Below are 21,874 nucleotides of genomic sequence, written 5' to 3' on the forward strand. Positions count from 1 at the left end.
AGGTGTGAGATTGGGCCATAACAGTCACTATCTCTTCCTGGAGGAGTCAGGAGCTCCTTTCTAAGCTGGGTCCTCCTTCAGGGCTCTCCTCGTTCAGAGGATGGCCCTTTTTGCATTCAGTTGCACAAGCTAGTATCCCACGCATCATCCTTAACACTTGCCTCTCTCTTCCCCCACATTTCCAATCTATCACCATGTCCTTTCAGTTCCACTGCTTAACCATCACTTAAATCCACCCACTTACCTTCAACTTCTTAATCCAAGCCACCCCCAGTGTGCTGTTAGACTGTGATGCCACCCTCATTGCTGATCTCCCTACAGCCACTCTGGCCCCTCTTCAGCCTCTGCCCCTACAGCAGCCACAGTGAGCTTTGCAAAATGCAAATCTGAGACTCCATCATCCCTCTAGTTTTTAACGGTTTCATAAATTTCTTAGGTCAAAGACAAAACTCATTCACATGCTCACAGGGTCCTGCCTGCTTTGGGTTCTAGCTTATCTCTAAATTCAAGTGTGCTCTGCTGTCCCTCCCTCCGTTCCCTCACAGCACTCCTCTTCCAGCCCTATTATCCATGTGCTCCCTCTTGCCACAAAGCCTTAGCCCACATAGGGCACTTTCCTTCCCTCTTCTCTTTTGATCTGTATCATTATTCAGTGCTCAGATCAAGTGTTTCTTCCTCACGGGAGCCTTCCCTGACATCCCTGATCAGGACAAATCCTCCCATTACAGACTCTCACAGCATCCTGCATCTCTCCTATAGGAGCACTCATCACAAGTGCCATTTTTCATTTGTGTGATTATTTACATGAAAGTAGGGATCACATATGATTCAGTTCACCATTGCCTAGCATCTCCCATTTGTTGAATGAATAAATGAAAAAATGGCTTCTCACTGGAAGTAAACACACCCTTGATCTTGAGGGATGAGTGAGAGTTTTGCTAGATGGAAGAAAGGAGGAATAAAAGCATTCTAGAAAAGGAAATAGAGAATTCAAAACCCCCAAGACATGTGAGGGAAGGGTGTGTTGAAAGAAAGTTTAGCATGGCTGGGGTACAGAGTGAGTGATGGGAGATGGATGAGGGAGAGAAGAAAAGTAGCAGGTAAGGCTGGTGAGGAGTCCGGCCCAATTGCAAAGGTCTTGAATGCACAAGAAGGAGCTTAGACCTGCTTTTCTCTGTGGACATGGAGACAATCCATATGTCTAAGTAGAGGAAAGTCATGATCAGAAATGCAGAATGAGGGTTGAAGCAAGAACATACCTTTGGTCTTTAAAATTTTTAATATCAAATTAGCAACTACTTGCACTTCCACAGCAAAGTTTCAGTCATTCATTATAGAATTAAAGGAAGTCAAGATTGCAAAAAAATGCCTTAAATAATGTTTAAATGTCTGTTTCAAGTAAGTGCAATCTTTTCTTTTCTTTTCTCTTCTTTTTGGTGAGGAAGATTGACCCGAGCTAACATCTGTGCCAATCTTCCTCTATTTTGTATGTGGGACACTGCCACAGCAAGGCTTGATGAATAGCATATAGATCTGCACCCAGGATCCGAACCTACAAACTCCAGGCTGTCAAAGCAGAGCAAACAAACTTCACCAGTACACAACCGGCTGGCCCCTCAACTAAGGGCAGTCTTAACTATCAGATTGTTTTATTCTCTCCTTCCAATAATTGTCCCCCAAATGATGATTACCCACATTCCAGTGAACAGATGTCATGTGACCAGCTGGAAAAAATTGGTTACATATGACATGGTCAATCAGTAGAGTGCCTCTAATTTCAGCTCAATACAAGTTAGTCCTATTAGGTTAATGATAATAGCTGCGGTAAGATTTTATTCTAACTAGTTCTTAAAGTAAAACCACGCTTCTCAAATTTTTTGGACTCAGGGCCCCTTTACACTCTTAAAAATTATTGAGACATCAAAGAATTTTTGTTTGTGTGGGTTACATCTGTGAATATTTGCCATACTAGAAGTTTAAACTTAAAAATTAAAACATATTTATTGTTATTTTCAAATAATAAACTCATTATACATCAACATAATTAACATATTTTGTGAAAATAGCCATATTTTCAAAAAAACTCTTAAAAGACGGCTGGATTTTCATATCAATTTAATCTGACATTTAATCTATTTAATATTTAATCTATATTTAATCCATTGTAATATGTTGTTCTTGTTGAAACAAATGACTAAAATCCTGCCTCATACAGATACATAGTTGGAAAAGGGAGGAGTGTTTTAATGCCTTTTTCAGATAATCATGACACAACAACTTGACAAGAAGTAGTTTCATAAAGATCAGTTGCAATATGGAATATGAAACCCTACCCAATGAACCTTCCATGCTCTGTTACACCACAATTCCTGGGGGTTTTTGCACTTTGAATGGAGCTTTTCCTCCGGCATGATTGACCAACATCGGTCATTTGGAAAATATCCATTCACTGAGTTGTGCAGATTTTCCAAACTTTGACACATTTCATCATACCATATCAAAAAATCACCTTCACTGATATCACCACCAACCTTATCAAAAAAGGCTTTTAATACTGGGAAGCTGTCAAGCTCCCAGTGACAGACGTAAGTTTTCAAAAATCTAATTTTACTTGAACATTTAAATTCTATCATTGGCAACAAATTCCACAGTTGTTTTCCTTGAAGTGACAGGTTGACTTTGTTAATTTTAAGAAAATGTCTGCCAAATACCAATGTCTGAATAACTATAATTCGTCATTCTTTCAATAAAAATGGTGCACCATTAGAAACATGTCTAGTTTAGCTTGAACTCAAATCAGTTCACACATGCTTTTGTTTTTAGACGAACACCATACTGCCATATGCAGCAGAGTGCTTTATGCTGTACTTGATTTTGTCACACACAATAGTAAAAAAACATGTACGCAAAGATCAAGCTTTGATAAAAATGAATCATTTCTCCTAGCAATGTCAAGACAACTTTATGTGAAACCAGCATTATTTTTTACTGCAAGCATCTGGAGATGAAGAATACAATGACTGCCAGGATGGTTTGGTACCACTGCCTGGAATTCTGCTCCCACACCAGCAGTTTTACCCATCATTGCTTTTGCAGTCAGTGGAAATGTCAACGGAGACAAAAAGGTAAACAGTATGTAAGCATTCTTATGCAGAAGAATCTTGGGAAATCCAAGGGTCTGTGAAAAACCCTTTGAGAAACAGTAAATTGGAAATTAACTTAAGCACCTAATAGTTTTCTTACAACGAAATAATGGGCTCAGTCCACACCTAATCCAATTCCTGATTTTAACTGTGTTCAGAACAGTCCACCTTTGCATGTTTTCACTACATTAAGAGCAATGTGCTATCAATAAAGGAAATGATGACATCAAGTGAAAATTTTTTTAAAAAAGCATTGTGGTGACTCCTTAGTTTTGGTCATTGCAAAGACTATCTATTGTTGGTAAGGAAAGGAGTCATTAACCTCAAGTCTATGATTGTTGTCACTAAAGAGTACATTTAGTGACTCTCTCAGCAACCAAGGCCAGTCAATGACAGTAGGTAAGCAATTTTGAAAGTTGTGTTTAAGTGTCGTTTTGATAAATAGCTTTTCAGATAACAAGAGCTGAACAAGATCATAAGGGGGTGATGAGGGCCTTCCCTTCATTAATTGGAGAAGCAATACTTGAAACAACAAAACTCTTGTTAAGATGATTTTCTTCTCGGGGCTGGCCCCGTGGCCGAGTGGTTAAGTTCGCGCGCTCCGCTGCAGGCGGCCCAGTGTTTCGTTGGTTCGAATCCTGGGCGCGGACATGGCACTGCTCATCAGACCACGCTGAGGCAGCGTCCCACATGCCACAACTAGAAGAACCCACAACAAAGAATACACAACTATGTACCGGGGGGCGTTGGGGAGAAAAAGGAAAAAATAAAATCTTTAAAAAAAAAAAAATGATTTTCTTCTCTAGTAATTCACTTCATAACACATGTTTATTCCAACTGAGCAGAGAAGTTCCCAAGTTTTCACCTAACACCTTATCAAACTGACATGTGAAAATGTCAGACCTAGGCTTCTCAAAGGAATTGCCTAGCCAATGTTAATAGCTATAGTGAAAAGTCAGCTGATTCATCCGAGGCATTTTTTAACTTGCCAACAAGCAGAGGCGGGAGAGCACGTGAAAGGCCATTTGAACATGGTTCTGCCAACTGAGCAGGCATGAGCTATGTTGACTCTTGTGGTTTCCCCAATTCACGTTGGAGCGAGGACTTTAATCTCAGTTTCCCACACTGGGTGAGTTTCTATGAGTTATGCCCATTATATGAGTGTAACAAGGTCATGTCATTTGTCCATAGTTACAAAGAAAAGAAAGGAAGAAGTATGATTCTATTGCAATGGCATAAAGGCATAGAAATCATGCTTCCGTTACTGATGCCTAGTGGATGATCAATGGCAAAGCATGAGTGTGCGGTCCTGGTGTAAAAGAAGTATTTTCTATTCATTATTTTTTTCCAGAATCATCTTATTTGTCCTTATGTTTGAGGATGTAGATGTGCAGACATGAGGGATGAATGTTAGGCCCTTGGGCACTTCACTTTACCTGTTTCTCAGCACAGCTACAAGCCTCAGAGCTGCTCATATGGTAGAGATGTCCCAGAAGGTCAAGTTATTCAGTCAAACCAGCACCAGCAGAGTCAGTGTGATCTGCCTAAGAAACATATAATCATAAAACCCTAACCCTACCAAAAAAGGCCCAATTCATTAGCCTGGCATAGCTCCCATAACCAGGACCTTGTCTACCCCTGTGACTGCATAACTCTTCACTTCCTCATGTGTACCATTGGTTTCAGAAGCACAGAAGTGCCTGCAGTATCCTGAATGCCTTCTCCAACACCCACGCCGAACCCTCTTCTTTGCACTTGCTGTTCCCTCTGCTTGGAATGTCCTCTCCAAGTTTCTGGTAGAAGTCTTCATGCTTTAAGACTTGATCAGAGCTGGGAGTCAACCTTCTCCTCCCCCAGCATTCTGTGCTAGCTTCTCCCACTTCCCTGTCACTCGTTTGTTCATCCGTCTCCTCCATTACATGGGGTTCTTTGAGGGCTGAAATTTTGTCCTTAACTTCCAAGCACCTAGCAAAAAAAAACATATAGTAATGTCTCAATGGATGCTGGCTGAATATATGTATAGAACTACAATTGTTCCTTTTACACTCATCTTAAACAATCAGTTTGAGGTTCTCACTAATTAAGTCCAATCCTAAAATGTAACTTTATCTATAGTCCCAAATTACCATCTTCTCTTACTTTCTCTTTCAGAGCTCTCTCTCTTCATCTCCAAAATTGAAAATCTCTCTTCACCTCCTCCCACCTCACTTATACGTTTCACTGGTCATTATCTGCCTTCTCAAAATATAAACAAAGAACTAACATTACCTCATTCATGCATATGTAGAGCCAAGGCTCTATGAAAAGCTGGATATTTAAAATATATTTTCTCCTTAACTATCTCAATATCCTAATTAAGGCAAGCTGTGGATTGGGGTCGGGGGAGGGCAGGCAGGGGGAGGAGGATGGGAGTGGTCTTGTCTTCCAGGCAGCGTGATGAGTCTTGGCAAGGTTAGGTGGCCATCAGAGTCCAAGCTCTGACCTTGGGCAGGTCTTTGGCAGCCTCTCTTCTCTGACTTTCCCTCGGTTAATCCCCTCCTGGCCTCATCAGATGGGCCTTGTCTGGGTCCAAAGAAGCTCTGAGTAAACAACAGTTGAGGCAGCTCGTCCTAATGATGACCATTATGACTTCAATTTTCTTTTTAAACCGTGAAACCACTGAATGTTGCAGATGAAACGGACTCCAGAATTTTTTATGAGGAGGAAACTGAGCCCCTGAGAAGTGAAGTGAATAGCTTGACTGCAAGTTCTCCTTGGCAGGAGAGGTGAAGAGTAAATCAAAAAAGCAAGAGCAAAGGCCAGTATGGCAATGAGCAACCTGTATGCCTTCAGCGGCCTGCGCCTCTTCCAGCCACAAGGAGCGAGGCCGAGAAAGCGACCTTGACACTGCTTCTCTTTAAACCCACCCAACTGTTAATGCATTAGTAAATAAGGAGCAATAGCTGTTTTCTCAAGCAAGTTTTCACATTCATTGTTAGTAATCTGGATTATAAGAATATTTTTTTTCACAAAATTGAATAAAGTTATTTTCATTTTAAATGTAAAAATAAAGGCTCATAAAGATTTTTATTTTTCCTGAACTAACCAACACACCAATGTGTTTATCTTCACTGGGCTGGAAAACTGGGGAAGCTACAGAAATGTGTGAAAATAAGGATATCTTTTTCGTGGAGTAGCTCCAATCCAGGAGCTCTGTTTAAATCTCAAACTCTTTAGGTTGCAGACAACTTATCGATACGCCAAACTTGCATTTCTTTTAACCATTTTTACCAAGGATGCCACTTCTTCCTTTTGTTTTCTATTCCTTATTTCAATGCACAGGAGCGTAATGTCCAGATACAGGTCTCCAGGCAAACACTAGAGAAAACGTCAAAGAGGATGAAGATGTTCCGCACCTGGAGTCTGTGTGCCGATGGCCCCATCGCGTCTGGTATATTTACCGTAAGCATCTTGGCCACAAGACATCTTTGCTGAAAGCATTTTCACTGCATAACTAATTGGCCATAAGGCCATTTTGTCATAAAAGATAAAATAATGACAAATAAAAGAAGAATATTAAAAAGGACATAATGAAACGTAGTACAAATATTCCATCACATGCAAGTCCTTATGTTTCACGAAGTCATCTAAGCGAGATTGCATGCCAAGTACCAAAATTCTGTCCACATCATGTTCTCCCCTGTCAATAGGACAGCACAGGGACACAAAGAGGAGCTTGATCCTTCTTCTGCCTCCAACTTCTAATATTGCGTGATAAATCTGGTAAAGACAGCATTAGAGAATAAGCTGTATCTACACTAGCTAAAGAATCGATAATAAACGCTCTCAAGATATCGGGAATGACTAGCCGCCTCTTTTATATTTACCATAGCTTGGTACACTTTTGGTTTTGACCAGTGAGGAATGACTGTTCACCAGGGGATTTGCAAACTGATATGTTATTATTTTCCAGTATAGTATGCAACCTGACTTTACACTCTCTTATTTCACATTTCCCATAAGTTTTATCACCATATTTTCTAGTTGAAACCAAACTGTCAACCAGTTATTTTATCTTTTACGGCACAATTACCTTACGGCCAATAGATTATGCCATGAAAATGTTTGTGGCAAAAACGCTTGTGGCAAAAATACCTAGAACTGATGCCCAGCAGGCCTGCTTCTGATTTCTGCCAGCGCTTGGCTCCCTATGCCAGGGAAAGGTAAATTTCAGAACTGTGGGTACAGCCCTGGCTAAGCAGTGTTCCTGGTGGAATAGGAGCAGAGCAAATGTTTTCTCCAACTCTCCAGCAGTTCTCAGAACCCAGTGTGAAGGACGAAGGAGACTGTGAGGCATCAGCTCCAGAAGGACCATCTGTTCGTGTTTCTTGGCAATAGCAGACTAAATTCCCCCTTTCCCTGAGAGATAGGAGTCTAAGACTTTGTCCCAGGACTCAGGCCTTCTCATAGAACAGGATTTGCTGAAGAGGCTACTGCCTCCTGTGTCATGGAAAGCCTTCCAGACTAAGTCGAAGGGAAGCAGATGCCCTTGGTAAAGAGGCGAGATGCCTCTGTGGATCACCTTAGAGCAGTTGTCCAGACAATTTACACAGAAAGAGCTCCAAACACTCATTTCATTTGAATGGACTATAATATAAGATTGTCATCACTTAGGTCAGAAAAATGTCAATATTTCAAATCTGAATTTAATGGTATTAGCATCACATCAGGCCAAAAAGATCAAGTAAGTTAGCAGTCAATAGTTGAAATTTGTCTGAAGCAGAATTTTTGATAAAACCTGATAGACCTTGAAAACCTAATAGTAGTCAAGATCTTTTTGTAAATTTAAGATTTATAATTTACTTCAAAGTGTTTTCTACTTATCATAGCTTTTGGGCTAATATTCACTGTTAAGATTTCTGGTTACCTCATTCTCACTGACTCAATACAGAGATCTTAAATATTTAACCCCGATCTTGTTATAAATGTGAAACAGCTGGTTACTTTTTCCTTAAGAAATTTGATTTTTGTTAAGCAAAACAATTCTGAAAGTGCATTTTCTTACAAATTCTGATGATTAACCTCAACAGTCTGCTTATAATACATAACCATGCAGGAAAAAAAATGGCATAAAGGCAGGATAATTTACTTAATTCAAAAATTCTTTGTTATTTCCCATAGAGTGAGCCTCACATCTGGAAAAGCTCATGCAATTAAATAGTTGGTCCAAGAAAAGACTCTTGGAACGAATTCCAAATATACACTGTTTTTTGCATTGTTGGATGTATCTAATGGAAAGCTTTTAAATATAATAATATGTTAAGAAGAGAAAAAAAAAAAAGACATCATGTTATAGCTTCCTGGGACTTGAAGGGACACCTGAAGTCTGCTGGGGATTGTTCCCTGCCTCAAGGTAGGACTGTACCGAAACAACTCCAGAGAGCTCACTGTTTCAAAAATTTAGGAATGGAGCTCTATACTGCCAATGATCGTGTGTCCCTGTGATTCTTTGCAGCCATGAGGGCTTCCTTTCTTCTGAAACTCAATCCTTCCTGTTGTCATTTAAGCCCATCATTTCCTCCCTGAGCACAAGGCCACTAGACAAAGGCACAGACCCAGCAGCCTCCTGCTGCTCTCCCAGTCCTTACCACTGCACAGCGGTCACCACAGACGGAACTCGTCTTACTGCTCTGTGGAGAGGCTGGACTTGAAGTGGCGATAGTTTAGAAGGGAGGAGAAGGGTCCAGGGAAAGAAGTAGGAAATTGCCTTTCCTCAGCAAAAGAAAGCTTTCTGTGAGCACATCACACCACAAAATTAGCTGACAAGTCGCAGGAGTTGATTACATGGCTTTGGAGAAACAAGTCTCTTAGGCATCTTACACTCAGTCTTTAGAAGACACCAGTATTACAGTCTGGCAGAGGAGGGGAGGGGCTGTGTCCACTTCATACCAGGAATTGGAATGACGTCTGGCAGGGGCTTATCATTTTTATCTTTCAGATTTTTCTTGACCTCTGTATACGTTTCTACCTTCAACCCACGGTTGTTGATAATCATCATAACACTGTTTATTTCATGCTTAACATTTATCACAATCTGTAATTAATTTTTAATTGCTTTTTTGCCCCATCTTCACCCTGGAATATTGTTCCAGAAAGGCAAGAACTCTGTTTAATTGTCTTTACACTTGTATCACAGGTAGTACCTACAAATATTCAATAAATATATAGAGAATGAAAGAATGAACGTGTAAACAACCAGTCCTTAGGACCCATGTCTCCTCTCCTCCATTGCTTTGGAATACTTCATCCTCTACCCCCTACCCTTCTGCAGCAGGAGCCTGGGAACTGTATTTGCCTGAATTGCCTTTCATCAGTGGAGAGGGTTCTCCATGCAGTCCCCACGGCGCATGCCTCGCCAGCCAGCACCTACAGCTCCCTTGCTTGCAGTTTCTTGTTGTTTCACTTCAAGCACATCCATGGACTCAGATTTCTGTTTGCAAAGCCAGACCACAAAAAGTAAGTAATTTAAGGCATTATGGCAAAACAATTTTCCTTTGGGGATGAATTTATAAACTCCTCCAGTCTGATTTATGATTGGCTTATCCTTTAAGCCCCATGCTTTCCTCTCCTTCTGTACAAAAATGAAGGAAAAATGGTCTGCTGTGGAAGAGAGAAACAAAGGATTGCGTGGACATTTGATTATTTTTTAAAGTGGAAGATGAACTAAAAACCACTCAATGGCCTTCTCTTTAAGTGAATGATAAAGGGAAGAACAGCTAAAGTTGAAACCAGCAAGTCCATTCTTCAGAAAAGCAAGCCGAAACTTCGGTTTAGTACCTAAAGTCTGCCCTAGCTTATTAAGTATTAGAAAGGCACAGGGTGAAAGTAAACAAAAGGAATCTGCACCTAAGAGTGATCTATGGGTTAGGAATTTTTAGTAGCATTTTCAGGCACTGACTTATGTGGTGCTCCTATATTTTCACATCTTTATTTGCAAATTGCAGTGCGTGTGGTATAGTAGAGAGAACAGGGCACCCAGCACACAGAGGGGACTTGAATAATCTTTGGTAAAAGAATAAATAAAAAGTCAAGTCACAAGAGTGTTGTCCTAGCACGACTTACCATCTGACCTTGGGGAAATGACTTAACCTCTCAGGGTCTCAAAATTCTAATTTGTAAGATGCTCTTCTCTGCTCATCACCTAATAATAATAATATTTTGTAGGGAAATGATTATAGACTTCACCAAATTCGTATTCAATAAATATCTATCTAAAAATATATGGACTAAATATGGTTTTCTCTTTTTCCCAATTTTTGATATTCTGTAATTTTTAAAAAGTAATACCTTTTCATGGTGAAAATGTAAATGAGACAAATGAATAAAAAAATTTGAAGCTTTTTACCTACTTCCCCTCCCAAACACTCTCAGGGATTAACTCAGTCATAGCTTGATGTGCAGCGTTACAGATCTCACGCAGTGTGCACACTCTGTAAATTGCATACATTACTGTTGTTTCAAAAATGCAATCACATTATACATAGTGCTCTGAGCTTTTTCAGTAAACAATATTTCACAGATATCCCTCTGTATCTCAGGACATGTGGATAGATCTGCCTCATTGTTTTTAATGTCCTCATAGTATTTCATAATGCTGTTGACTCAGTAATAATTCATAGTTGATGACTTTAACAGTAAAATTGATTACATCATTTTAGTTAGATTAATGGTGTGGCAGTAGAAGTTTTATTTTTCCAGCAGGAGTACATTTGTGTGACTAGCATCTCCTACAACCTTCAGCCTCAGAGAAGATTCTCTAACTTCCCCTAGGTGGCTAGTCTCGTGTAGAACCGCTCTTCTTCCCAGTGTCTCACCTGAAACTCTCCTATTCAGACATTATTAAGAGTGTTTACAAAATAGGATTTGGCAAAGTTTTCTGGATAAAGTACTGGGCAGAACAACCAGTGCTGGTTCCGTCTGATGGCGTGATGTTCGGAAACAGTCAGAGTTTCCCGGTATCGTACTTTTTCTTTCTTACATAATGGTGTCCAGAGCTACTCGTAACCCCTCACAGGACTCCTGTGAGCTCAAAGAGACCACACAGGTGACAGCTATTTGGTCACCTAGAGAAAGACACCACAAGCATCCAGGAGATTCTCTTCATAGTGAGGCATGACTAGGGAGCCCATTTGTCCCCATCCTCTCTGTAGGAGTTCACACTTAATCACCTCAGCAACCCAGTATGGTAGGTATTATTATCTCCAGTTCATATGGGAAACTGAAGCTTAGAGAAATGAAGAAGCTTGCCTAAAACCCTGCTCCTCTGAAGTGGCAGAGGAGGGCTTCAAACCCAGATGTGCCCAGCTCTAAACTGTGTTCATGCCACTGAGGAAACCCAGTCTCCAACTGTCACAGAATCAAGGTGTCCTCCACCTGATAGCAGTTTCAGGTGAAGTTTCTGGAATCCTACCCTCCAGGTTGGTGGCAGTGCTTCCTGTCTAGGGCTTGCACTGAGCCCAAGGTATGTTCCTCCATCTGACATGGGTTTAGGGTCTTCCAGGAGGAAACGGGTGGGATATTTACAAGTTTTTGTCATATTGCAACCATTCTTATTCACCCTAGGGTTAGGGAGGTCCCAGCATATGGATTTAAGGGGTTCTACGGAGCTTTAGCTCCCCAAGCGGGCTTTGCTAAGCATCATAAAGGAGGCAGTGTCCTATTCCCAAGGCATCCCCCGGGCTGTACAAGGCCAGGCAGAGAGTCATGAAGGAATGTCTGGACCTATAGTGGTGGCATCAGAGGTAGTGTTTTGGATTAAGCATGACAGATCTCTTTCTATAACTTGTCTCCAAATATTTCCTGTCACTGAAGGCATGTTCCAGGTGTGAAGGAGCAGAGAGATTCCCAAAAGGCAACCTGGCACTTGAGTAGACCCCCACAGGCCTGTTAAGGCTGTTAACAGCGTCTTCACCACCAAGCACACTGTTAGTCTATTAACTAAGTCAAATTGTTTTGTAAAATTCTAAGGAAGGTTGTGAGAAAGGTGGTCACCCAGGTTCTACATGCCTCAGGGTGGGAAGGATACACACTGTCAATAGCCCAAGAAGATTTTAGTGCCAAGAACACAAAAAGGGCCAACAATGACCCTGGGCTATTACTGTTTTTGCAGATGACACCTCACACAGAGGACTCATTAAGGGTAATTACATGTTCCAGGCTGACAAGCTGTCACCCAACCTTTGACACAGTGAGCATGGAGTTGTCTGCGCTCAGGTTTGGGATGCTCTGTGCTTGCCAGTGGCTGTCAGGGCCTGTCATCCCACCACTCATGACAGAGAATTTTAAAAAAATCTCTTTGGGCCAGGCCCGGTGGTCTAGTGCTTGAGTTGAGCATGTTCTGCTTTGGCAATCCAGGTTCGGTTCCCAGGCGTGGATCTACACCAGTCATCTGTCAGTGGCCATGCTATTGTGGCAGCTCACATACAAAAAGAGAAAGATCAGCAGCAGATGCTAGCACAGTGCAAATCTTCCTCAGGGGGAAAAAAAGTCTCCTTGACAAAAAATGAAAGCATTTTATTGTCACAATCTAAGAGTGGCCTTTACAGATCGTTTATTTTGTTTATTTTTGGAAAGAACACATTGGGCCAACTTCTAAAACAAAAATTATTATTTTTCCTAGATGCTTCCCAAATTTAATTGACGTTTATTCAACAATCTCATATAGCAGATAAGTATTAGCAAGTTGGACAATTTTGCAGACTATCACTTAAAATTGGAATTGTCTAGAAAGGCTCTTGATGGAAGGACATGGTTTTTTATTGTTGGTTGATAGTACAGATTTTGTATCTGATTTTATTCCATCTTTTGCTTTGGATTCTAGTTAATATTTCAATGTCCTTTAGCAACATTGTGGTTCTCTCTGCCTCACATGTTCACTCCCCACATTTCTCCAACCTCTTTCTACTCCTGAAGATAAATGGGCTTTTGTGGATGACCTCAATGGCTCTCATTCCCTTTGGCTTCCAATTCTCTTCAGTCAATGGGAAGAGCCAGCAGGATATGGGAGGGAGGAAGGAGAGTGAACTCAGGATACTCTTTCCCCAGTTCTGTCCCCATGAGGTCACCTCAGGCTGGCAATGGCCCTCAACAGAGGTCTCTGGTCCTTTTGAGGACCTCCCCAGGCAGCCTGCCCTACAAACTCTTTCTTCCGGTTCCAGTGACCTCCTACTCTTCTCAAACCATTAGGGCGTAAGAGTAAATTATCCCTTAAGGTTCACCTGCAAGCCCATCTTTGTAAATAAACTTTCCTCAAATTCCCCTATTTTGAATGAGTCATCTATTTTCCATTAAGACTTTGATTGGCATGGACTGACTAGTGCACATCTTTGCTATTTTTATTCTGGCTCCATCTCTTGTAAATTTTTTAACTCTACTTCTTTTTATTTTTAAAACAGCCTTAATTATACCTTGTACTATTATATAAAGTATATAAATATACTTTAAAATAACCTTGAAGACAACCTTAACCCTCACAATTTTGTTTCAATTTTACCTTTAAGTGAAGCATAGTATAAACAAAATAGACAAAATAAAATTGTATTTATTATTTGCAACTTTTTAAGCCACTTCAAATCTTTTTAAAAAGTGAGGTAGAAATGAAATCAAGGTACAGGAGAGAAAAAAGGAAAGTAAGAAAGAAAGACTCCCTCAATATGAGTATATTCAAGGTCATCATCATCACCACCATTGACAAAAGTATTTAATACTCTCCTTATTTTTGGTGAGGAAGATTGTCCCTGAGCTAATATCTGTGCCAATATACCTCTATTTTGTCTGTGGGATGCTGCCACAGCATCCTTGATGGGGAGTGTTTAGGTCCATGCCCAGGATCTGAACCCTCAAATCCTGGGCCGCCAAAGTGGAGCATGTGAACTTAACCACTGTGCCACCATGCCAGCCCCTCAGTGCTCTTTTTGTATAAATTAGGCTCTGAAATAAACAATTTACATTCACCATCTCATGGAAGCCTCAAAACCAACCCATGAAGTAGACACTACTATTTCTCCATTTGACAGATGAATAAAGTGAGGCTTAGAGGGGCCAAGTGATTTGCTCAAGGCCATACAGCTAGCACTGAGGCAGGAATTCAACTGAATTAAGTCAAGGCTGTGTACCAAGATAGTAAAAATCATGGTTTCTCCTCTTTTTATGTTATGGAATGTAGCACTTTTGAAAATGCATCAGTAAAGCAGATAATGATTTTTTTGGAGCACACGGTCAAGTAAGTGTCAATATTATAGTTTCAAACCCTTCTCACTAATCTGGGTCATTTTCTCTTTCAAATATCCTGAATCTTGGCCTGGAATCAAAAACTCTTCTTGGCCACTATGATTACCCCTTGACCAGCCTTCCATTTGAGTGCCTCCAAGGGTCCTATCTCTAAGCCGTCCACTACACTCCTTTTGGCTCAGTTATTAGTGATCTATTTCCTCTGTTAGGCTATTCAAACTTCAAATGACAGCTTTTGGTAACCCTAAGTATAAGACAGAACTTTTCTACTTCCTGCCCTTAGAAACAACTAAAGGTAAAAAGAAACTTGCTTTTGAGAACACAGATGCTGACCATTCAGAAGCCAAAATTTTTCCCTTTACTTCTCTCCCCTTCCCATCAGATTTCTCTCCTATATAATTCGAAATAAAGATCTTGAGTTAATAGGAGTCCCATGGTAGCTGACCTCCTTGAGGAGTACCCTGACAAGGACTTCAGCTCAAAAGCACCTCAGATACAAAATTTGCAGCATAATTTGGAAAACGCCACTTCATGGTAAAGTGCAGTTGACCACAGTTCTAACGAGGTTCTTGAACACCAATTTAAACAGTTTCCATTATAAACCTACTAGGCTGATAGATATAACCCTGAAATTTTGATTGCTAACCAGACAACTTCACTAGCAATATTCAAGAATATTTTCCAAACATCTGCTTCTGTTTATCTCTCTATTTTTCTCAGATTCCCTCTGTGCTCATTGGCTGACCTTGACATCACAGCTGAACCCTAAGTCAAAGCATTTTATCATTCTCCATTTTTTCCAAAGAAGGTCCTGAGTTTTTGTTATCCGAGCAATAACAGATTCCATTTCCGGGACTGCTTATCTTCTCTTTAGCCACATCATAAATAACTGGAATTTTATGTTGACAAGGAAAGTCCTGTTTTACATTTTTGGAAGAAATATAATCAACAAGTTGAATAGGCCCTCTGGTTACTCTATGTAACTTGTTGGTGCATTTGAACTACAATGACAGGCAGAAAATTGGGCATATCCACATTTAAATTATAAATTAAGTAAAGCAAAATTTAATCTCAACATCAAGGGAGCTGTCAAGTTTGAAAAACAGTCAGATGCCCTTGAAAATAACGAGAATCTGATTCTACGAATGGGAGAGCATAAAATTCACGGGTCTCAAAAGTTTAACCACACAAGGACCACATGGTCCTAAGTAGGGAGTACCAAATTTGTCTTTCAAACTGTTGCCCCTCACAAAGTTCAATGATTTATCCAAGGTCATATACATGGATTTCTGCCTAAGTTAACCTTCTTCCTGTTTTCCTAGGCACCGACTCTGAGACCTGAGTCTCTGACTCATTCTTTTCTAAGCCCTAGAGGGACAAAGTTATGCAATTCTCCACAGGTATTTTGGCAGCTTCTGGGTACATTTGACTCAGGGCTCATCTCCATTCCTCTCTGAGGAGAGAATGTACTTACTTTATCAGTGACATCAGACCACCAGAGCAAATGGTCACTCCCAGAGCAAGACGATGGCCTTGTGGGAGTGGAAGGGCACCAGTCTACAATCCAGCTTCAAATGACATTTATTGAGCACCTACCATGCATCAAGCACTGTGCAAGTTGCTCCCACAGGGGCTGTCTCCCACAGGCCAGGAGATTAACGTATCAAACCTGACTCTACCACTAATTAGTCCTGAGACTGAGGACCAAACTTTGAGTTTGTTTTTTCTTCACAAAATGGAAGAAAAGTAACCTGCCCTTTTTATCTCCTGGAATTATTATATGGATCAAATGAACTGATGAATGGCAAAACTTCCTGAAAATGTTGTTATTTTGAGATAAAATGTACTACAGAAAGTCACATAATCGTAAGTGTGTAGCTTGATACATTTTCACAAACTAAGCACACCAGTGTAACCAGCACATAGTTCAAGCAGCTGAATCTTACCCCAAAGCCCCTTGTCATGCTCCCTAATGGTCACCAAGCCACCAAAGGGTAACCACCATTTTAACTTCTAACAGGCACTTGATAGATTCGTTTTGATTGTCTTTGTATGTCTGTAAATGGGGTCATATGATATATGCCCTTTTGTGTGTGGCTTTCTTGCTCAGCATTGTGTTTGTGAATTTCATCCACATTTTTTGTGTGCTGTTATAGGTTCTTCCTTCCCATTGCCATGTGAACTCTATTGTATGAATTGGCAGTATTTTATTTATCATTTCCACTGTTGATGGGCATTTGAGGAGTTTCCAATTTTGCTCTACTCTCAATTATACAGATTCTAGTACATTTCTTTTAGTAAACATATGTACTCATTCCTGTTGGGTGTACACTGGAAGTGGAATTGCTGGCTTATAGGGTATATGGATATTTAGCTTTAAGGGATACTGTCCAATAGCTTTCCAAAATGGGGGTTCCAATTTACATTCCCAGGATAGTGCCTGAGAAATATCAACATTTGGTATTTTCAGGGTTTTTTCATTTAAGTTAAATAAATTACTTATTAATGTAACCTTATTATTATCATTTTGAGTGACTGGATCCTTCCTGGTGACATCAGAGCTCACCATATCATCACACATTAAGATTTCATGTTCCTATACTGTATGTCTGAGGAAATTTTTATCTAACTTTGATAAATGTAGCATCTGGATCTATGGTGGTAAACTGAAGTTTGGGCCACTTGACTATAACATTCATATTTATACTATTACATAGAAATAGGGCATCCCAAGTTTGGCCGAATTTATCTGCCTTAAAATGTATATTTCTCAACTAGTATTATGTCCTAACAATGGCTATTAGAAAAGAACAACTTAACTATGCAAATAGCCAGTCTGGAATCTCAGAATGAAGGCTTTTGGCTTGAAGAGCTTCTTTAGAAGGTCAGTTTTCAGTCTGAAGGAGCCCTGGAGATCTCTTGGCCTACTCTCTCATGCTATAGGTGAGGACATTGAAGCCCAGAAAGAGAAAGGACTTGCCGGAGATGCTGGAGTTACTTCTAGCAAAACCAAGACCAGAGTCCAAATATTGAGAGCCTTCAGTAACCTCATTCTCTTCTTCCCTGCCTCAGATTGACCAAGCTTTCTTGAATAATTGAGGAAAAGATGCTGCTGCACAATAAATGACCACAGAGAAAACCAAATATTGACAGAGCGGTAGAGAAGAAGGCTGAGGTGAAGTCGGTGAAGAGAGAGCGGCTGTTAGCAGATGAGTGCTCAGAAAAGCACTGGGGGATGAGTGATGGTACAATATCCATTGAGGTGGACGGACGCTCAGGCTACCCAAGATTAGATGAGAAGGTCACCGGAGAGCAGGCTCTGTCAGTTACTCAACCCAAGACTTCACCTTCTGAAGTCTCCACGTCCTTCCTGACACAGGGTTTTTCCCTTGGCCCAAATTACTTCTCCTGTAACATCCCCTTTGGCGCATCTCCCTTTACCTAACTAAGTCCTACATATTCTTCAGATCTCTGGGTCTTCCAACTCTGGAGCATATCACCACGTTATTCCTCTCCCATGTCTGGCACTTGATGGGTACAGAAATAATAATGAATGGATGAATGAATGAATAACTATGCTATCCAGCACAGTCCTCGTATAGTAATAAAGATGGAAATCTTTGCCTTGGCCAACTCATTTGAGCTTCCTGTTCTTTTGGGGGGAGAAGGGAAGGAGAAGGGGCTGTTGTTTCTTAAGTAATTTAAAAACTCGCCCCAAGTGTTGATCCCAACATGCAACCAGAGTTGAGAACCACTGAGCTTGGGTAATTGTTATCAATTCTGTTGCACACAAGAACTTTTACTTTTTTAAAGAAATGAACATTTAGTGTATAAAATTGAAATTCACTTTTTGTAATTTTTAAATAATTTGAGATTTCCATAAGTTGCAAAGAAAGATACATTTTTAACAGTAAGAATAAGAGAGAAGGGACCACTTATGTATAATTATCTCAAAGCCTAAAGTGTTCTGGCTTCTCCACTCTTCTCTGCATGCAACTTCCTACCACCATCACCCTTCACCAGTCAAAAATGAAAAAAAGTTCAGTGGGACGAGGGAACCACACAAAACAAAAATGACCTCCATTACAGTATGGTAGAGTGACCAGGGAAGAGAGGAGACAATATCGAGCTAAGAGGGAAAATGTAAAAAGAAGGGGATTAGATGACATCAGGTTAGCGGTTTTGTTCAGGAGACAAGGAATGTTGGAACATAAATGGCAAATTCCTGTCCTGAGGGACAAGTTTCAATTCTGTAACTGTTAAGCATGAAAATATAATAGGACTTAATCTCACCAAATATAGATCCACCCCAAGCCGAGTTCAGGTATGTACCATTGTGTCATCATTTATTTGCCTTTCCCCTGCCCACTGCTTTCCATTATCACATCATGAAAATCCCTCCTAGGAAGTGGAGAAGAATGAAACCCAAGGTGAGTTGATGAGTGAGATTCTTCTTAAATAGTTTATAAACAGTTCCTTCATCTTCAAGCCCTTTAGGTCGTATTCAATGAATGTCCCACTGGTTTGAAGGAGTTCCTCCATTTTGCTATGAACTCCAAACAGCGAATGATATGTCAGGAAAGCCTGGCAGTTTTTGCTGCTCTTTAAAGTTGAGGCTTAATATTCAAAGGTAGACACTTTCCTTTTAGCAGAGAGGGAAGAAGAGCAGAGGGTTAAACGAGCAGGAGCTGGAGTCTTCCCTCTTAGTTCTGTGAACTTGGGCAAGTGATGTCACCTCTCTGTGACTCAGCGTCCTCATCCACACACCAGGAGTAATAGTACCTATTTCACAGGGTAGTTAATAGAATTTAACACATTGATACATGTCGAAAGCTTGGCACGTAATAAGGACTCAAAAATGTGTAAGCTATGGTCATCCTTAGTTGCTTGCGTATACAGTTGGTTCTGTCGTACACATTTGCTTTGAAACTGTGCATTTGTCCTAACATAATTGATATCCGGGAACAATTTGAGCATAGTACAAATTTCAAGTTTGCTACATGCACAGAGCTGAACTGAGCAGTGTAGGAATACACAAAATACACACTTGCACACACCATGTGTGTGATAAACCACATCCATCCACATCCATTTTTACAACTTTGGGTCCAATTTCAGTATCTTCCTCCTTCCACCACATAACAATAATTCATCAACTGCAACCTTTCTGACACCCACTTCCACAAGCAAACTTGAGTCTTTTTGGTGGTAAAGTGCTATGCTTATTTTAGCATTTATGTATTTCTTAAACATCAACATGTATAAAACTGTATTACCATTTTTATTAGGTTCCTGTCTTTTTTATGTGCAAATGATGGATAGTGTTGTCCCCCAACCCTATTTCTCCCATAAGCCCTGTGGTTCTTACTGTGCAATTTTACATGATGATATAGGAACACATATGTTGCATTATAATAAAATTGGCTATAATTAGCATATTTGCCACTGCACAAATCAATAATGTGATTAGCTGAACTAAAAATGAATATATTTTCCATTTACTGTATTTTAATTAAGTAGCATCACAAAGGCTACATTATTAAAATAACTAAACTCAAATAGTTTTATGAAACATATATAAAGACCCTTCCTGTGAAAATCTTTAGGGCAAAATCCAAGATGGGTCTTCTTCTAATATGAATAGCCATTTTGTCTATCCATGGCCTCATTTCCAGGCCTGATTGAGACGCTTCTTTCTAACTTACTAGGAATCCTTATCAAGATTTCGCCTTTCTGCCACTGTCCACACAAGCTTCCATCTACAGATGTATTCATTTGAGGAATCATTTTTGTGATTTTCCACATTTCTTCACTCGACAACACTGTACAGGCCTACTGTGTCCCAGGAGCTAAGTTGAGCATAAGAGGAAAAGGAAAAATTGAACACTTTCTTTTACCTAAACAAACTCAAGGCCTTCCTACTCCCCTGATAGAGTCATTCCCAAAGTCAGTTCACTCATCACTGAATTAAACAAATAAATAAGTTTTTAAAAAGCAACAAAGCAAAGACACCTACTATTACTCCTTATTTTGTTCCTACTAAGAGGCATTTGAGTAACATTTACTGGCAAATAGCATTTTCTTTAAAACTAAATATAACAAACCCTTCTGTTAACTCCTTTACTCTCACCAGTAGGTTTCAAATACTCACTTGTTTTTTTAAGATGATTTAGCTTTAATGGTCGATCACTACATATTTTTTAAAATTTATTTTTATTAAGGTGACTTTGGTGTATAACATTATATAAGTTTCAGGTATACGCAATTACATTTTGATATCTGTGTAGACTTCTTTGTGTTCACCACCCAAAGTCTAATTGCCACCCATCACCATACATACATGCCCATATCTTTTTACGGAATTTTAAATAGAATGTCATCATTCTATTTAAATAGAATGAACATCAACATCGTGTCATAAATGGAAGAATGGTTTCTTGAATAAAGGATATGGACCTTTCTCATATCTCTGTTATATCTCATATAGCTGAACAAGAGGAAATATATTTAATTTCTAAAGGGGTGGAAGGAGGATCAGGATAAGGGGAATTGAATGGAGAACAACTTTCCAACAGAGAAAGGGAGAACATCATGATGGATTCTGTAGGAGAGTGTTCCCGAGAGCTTTTTGATATGCATCTGGTTGAGATGGCTGAGATCTGATCCTGTTTCAAGGCAAAGGAAGGGATTCTAAGACCATAGGAGGGACTGCGCCTTCCAGGACCATATTCATACCATCTTAAAGTCTGGGGTCAACTTTCAGTGTTTCACATACAGTTAAAGTAAGTCATCCCTACTAACTGAGCTCTTGTATGAGGCTCCTGGAATTCAATTTTTCTTTTAGTATGACCTTGAGTTCAATAGATTATGAATTCTACTTAATTCCTTTAGTCTCTGGTAAAAATGAGGAGATTAAGCAAGCAATCACCACATTGGGTCTTCAAACTTTTGTTAATCCGAAGTATGGATTTTAAATTTCTCCAGTTTCTCAAAGTTTCAGAGCTGGTAAGGAGCAGGGCTACGATCTATCCAGTCCCCTAGACTTTGATATTCTGTGTACCGGATTCTGCCACGTGGCTAAATGGTAAGTGGAGAGAAGTCCAGAAACCTTCGTGAGTGGGAACATTGTTTTAGTTTGAGTGTTTACTGGCAAGTTCCAAGGATTGGGGTATGCTGTCAGGAAGGAGTCCTGGAAAGCAAGCTCAGTAAACAGGAAAGACAGAACTTCTGCTGGTCCTCATTTCAATGTCCTGCTCACATGTTTCAAAGGCCACCAAGCAAAATGCCAGTCCATTGGAAATACTGTGTCACGTACAAGGACAGAACTGGAAAATAGACCTAAATATTGAATACTGAATTTACTAGACCTTTCTTCTTAAAGTATACATAAACTGAGGTTGCTAGAATTAAAACAGGTTTAACCACAGAAGAATTAATCCAGGCTTAAATTTCTGGATAAAATT

At 40.0% G+C, this 21,874-nt stretch overlaps 1 long non-coding RNA gene across 1 annotated transcript in view; it reads right to left on the reverse strand.

Annotated features, from left to right (window-relative positions):
• Window positions 1–3,910: 3,910 nt before the first annotated feature.
• The window catches only part of LOC124232027 (uncharacterized), a 99,287-nt gene continuing 81,323 nt past the window's right edge, over window positions 3,911–21,874 (reverse strand). Inside the window, exons 2-3 of the long non-coding RNA XR_006886750.1 lie at window positions 4,818–5,108; window positions 3,911–4,687 (exon numbers count right to left, since the gene is read on the reverse strand). This is a non-coding gene — a long non-coding RNA (uncharacterized LOC124232027). The remainder of the gene's footprint in view (window positions 4,688–4,817; window positions 5,109–21,874) is intronic.

This window comes from Equus quagga, chromosome 2 (assembly GCF_021613505.1).
Source record: "Equus quagga isolate Etosha38 chromosome 2, UCLA_HA_Equagga_1.0, whole genome shotgun sequence".
In the NCBI taxonomy this organism is placed as follows: Eukaryota; Metazoa; Chordata; class Mammalia; order Perissodactyla; family Equidae; genus Equus; species Equus quagga.